Genomic DNA, 4,093 nt, shown 5'->3' with positions numbered 1-4,093 from the left:
TGCGTGGAGTCCTGAGGATGGCTGGTCGGGTGGACCTCTGCGCATAATCACATGTGTGGGCAACCATTTCCATGTTTGGATTTCTTGGAATTTGGTTTCGTTAGAGGAGATTTTCTCTGGATATGTGCAGATGTATGTGCATTCATGTGAGTATGCGTGGAGTCCTGAGGATGGCTGGTCGGGTGGACCTCTGCGCATAATCACAACTGTGTGCAACCATTTCCATGTTTGGATTTCTTGGAATTTGGTTTCTTTGGTGGAGATTTTCTCTGGATGTGTGCAGATGTATGTGCATTCATGTGAGCATGCGTGGAGTCCTGAGGATGGCTGGTCGGGTGGACCTCTGCGCATAATCACATGTGTGTGCAACCATTTCCATGTTTGGATTTCTTGGAATTTGGTTTCGTTAGAGGAGATTTTCTCTGGATATGTGCAGATGAATGTGCATACATGTGAGCATGCGTGGAGTCCTGGGGATGGCTGGTCGGGTGGACCTCTGCGCATGATCACAACTGTGTGCAAACATTTTCATGTTTGGATTTCTTGGAATTTGGTTTCTTTGGTGCAATTTTTCTGTGGATGTGTGCAGATGTATGTGCATTCATGTGAACATGCGTGTAGTCCTGAGAATGGCTGGTTGGGTGGACCTCTGCGCATAATCACATGTGTGTGCAACCATTTCCATGTTTGGATTTCTTGGAATTTGGTTTCTTTGGTGGAGATTTTCTCTGGATGTGTGCAGATGTATGTGCATTCATGTGAGCATGCGTGGAGTCCTGAGGATGGCTGGTCGGGTGGACCTCTGCGCATAATCACATGTGTGGGCAACCATTTCCATGTTTGGATTTCTTGGAATTTGGTTTCGTTAGAGGAGATTTTCTCTGGATATGTGCAGATGTATGTGCATTCATGTGAGCATGCGTGGAGTCCTGAGGATGACTGGTCGGGTGGACCTCTGCGCATAATCACATGTGTGTGCAACCATTTCCATGTTTGGATTTCTTGGAATTTGGTTTCGTTAGAGGAGATTTTCTCTGGATATGTGCAGATGTATGTGCATTCATGTGAGCATGCGTGGAGTCCTGAGGATGGCTGGTCGGGTGGACCTCTGCGCATGATCACGAGTGTGTGCAAACATTTTCATGTTTGGATTTCTTGAAATCTGGTTTCTTTGGTGGAGATTTTCTCTGGGTGTGTGCAGATGTATGTGCATTCATTTGAGCATGCGTGGAGTCCTGAGGATGGCTGGTCGGGTGGACCTCTGCGCATAATCACATGTGTGGGCAACCATTTCCATGTTTGGATTTCTTGGAATTTGGTTTCGTTAGAGGAGATTTTCTCTGGATATGTGCAGATGTATGTGCATACATGTGAGCATGCGTGGAGTCCTGGGGATGGCTGGTCGGGTGGACCTCTGCGCATAATCACAACTGTGTGCAACCATTTCCATGTTTGGATTTCTTGAAATCTGGTTTCTTTGGTGGAGATTTTCTCTGGATGTGTGCAGATGTATGTGCATTCATGTGAGCATGCGTGGAGTCCTGAGGATGGCTGGTCGGGTGGACCTCTGCGCATAATCACAACTGTGTGCAAACATTTCCATGTTTGGATTTCTTGAAATCTGGTTTCTTTGGTGGAGATTTTCTCTGGATGTGTGCAGATGTATGTGCATTCATGTGAGCATGCGTGGAGTCCTGAGGATGGCTGGTTGGGTGGACCTCTGCGCATAATCACAACTGTGTGCAACCATTTCCAATGTTTGGATTTCTTGGAATTTGGTTTCTTTGGTGGAGATTTTCCCTGGATGTGTGCAGACGTATGTGCATTCATGTGAGCATGCGTGGAGTCCTGAGGATGGCTGGTCGGGTGGACCTCTGCGCATAATCACATGTGTGTGCAAACATTTCCACGTTTGGATTTTTTGGAATTTTTTTTCATTAGAAGAGATTTTCTCTGGGTGTGTGCAGATGTATGTGCATTCATTTGAGCATGCGTGGAGTCCTGAGGATGGCTGGTCGGGTGGACCTCTGCGCATAATCACATGTCTGGGCAACCATTTCCATCTTTGGATTTCTGGGAATTTGGTTTCGTTAGAGGAGATTTTCTCTGGATATGTGCAGATGAATGTGCATTCATGTGAGCATGCGTGGAGTCCTGAGGATGGCTGGTCGGGTGGACCTCTGCGCATTATCACATGTGTGGGCAACCATTGCCATGCTTGGATTTCTTGGAATTTGGTTTCTTTAGAGGAGATTTTCTTTGGATATGTGCAGATGTATGTGCATTCATTTGAGCATGCGTGGAGTCCTGGGGATTGGTGGTCGGGTGGACCTCTGCGCATGATCACAAGTGTGTGCAAACATTTTCATGTTTGGATTTCTTGAAATCTGGTTTCTTTGGTGCAGTTTTTCTTTGGATGTATGCAGATGTCTGTGCATTCATGTGAGCATGCGTGGAGTCCTGTGGATGGCTGGTCGGGTGGACCTCTGCACATAATCACATGTGTAGGCAACCATTTCCATGTTTGGATTTCTTGGAATTTGGTTTCGTTAGAGGAGATTTTCTCTGGATATGTGCAGATGTATGTGCATACATGTGAGCATGCGTGGAGTCCTGGGGATGGCTGGTCGGGTGGACCTATGCGCATAATCACATGTGTGGGCTACCATTTCCATGTTTGGATTTCTTGGAATTTGGTTTCGTTAGAGGAGATTTTCTCTGGATATGTGCAGATGAATGTGCATACATGTGAGCATGCGTGGAGTCTTGGGGATTGGTGGTCGGGTGGACCTCTGCGCATGATCACAAGTGTGTGCAAACATTTTTATGTTTGGATTTCTTGAAATCTGGTTTCTTTGGTGCAATTTTTCTCTGGATGTGTGCAGATGTATGTGCATTCATGTGAGCATGCGTGTAGTCCTGAGAATGGCTGGTTGGGTGGACCTCTGCGCATAATCACATGTGTGTGCAACCATTTCCATGTTTGGATTTCTTGGAATTTGGTTTTTTTGGTGGAGATTTTCTCTGGATGTGTGCAGATGTATGTGCATTCATGTGAGCATGCGTGGAGTCCTGAGGATTGCTGGTCGGGTGGACCTCTGCGCATAATCACATGTGTAGGCAACCATTTCCATGCTTCGATTTCTTGGAATTTGGTTTCGTTAGAGGAGATTTTCTCTGGATATGTGCAGATGTATGTGCATTCATGTGAGCATGTGTGGAGTTCTGGGGATTGGTGGTCGGGTGGACCTCTGCGCATGATCACAACTGTGTGCAAACATTTTCATGTTTGGATTTCTTGAAATCTGGTTTCTTTGGTGCAGTTTTTCTCTGGATGTATGCAGATGTCAGTGCATTCATGTGAGCATGCGTGGAGTCCTGAGGATGGCTGGTCGGGTGGACCTCTGCACATAATCACATGTGTGGGCAACCATTTCCATCTTTGGATTTCTTGGAATTTGGTTTCGTTAGAGGAGATTTTCTCTGGATATGTGCAGATGAATGTGCATTCATGTGAGCATGCGTGGAGTCCTGAGGATGGCTGGTTGGGTGGACCTCTGCGCATAATCACATGTGTGTGCAAACATTTCCACGTTTGGATTTTTTGGAATTTTTTTTCATTAGAAGAGATTGTCTCTGGGTGTGTGCAGATGTATGTGCATTCATTTGAGCATGCGTGGAGTCCTGAGGATGGCTGGTCGGGTGGACCTCTGCGCATGATCACAAGTGTGTGCAAACATTTTCATGTTTGGATTTCTTGAAATCTGGTTTCTTTGGTGCAGTTTTTCTCTGGATGTATGCAAATGTCTGTGCATTCATGTGAGCATGCGTGGAGTCCTGAGGATGGCTAGTCGGGTGGACCTCTGCACATAATCACATGTGTGGGCAACCATTTCCATGTTTGGATTTCTTGAAATTTGGTTTCGTTAGAGGAGATTTTCTCTGGATATGTGCAGATGAATGTGCATACATGTGAGCATGCGTGGAGTCCTGGGGATTGGTGGTCGGGTGGACCTCTGCGCATGATCACAAGTGTGTGCAAACATTTTCATGTTTGGATTTCTTGAAATCTGGTTTCTTTGGTGCAATTTTT

This window comes from Pelmatolapia mariae, linkage group LG17 (genome assembly GCF_036321145.2).
Source record: "Pelmatolapia mariae isolate MD_Pm_ZW linkage group LG17, Pm_UMD_F_2, whole genome shotgun sequence".
NCBI classification, from domain to species: domain Eukaryota; kingdom Metazoa; phylum Chordata; class Actinopteri; order Cichliformes; family Cichlidae; genus Pelmatolapia; species Pelmatolapia mariae.
This window is presented reverse-complemented; position numbering follows the sequence as displayed.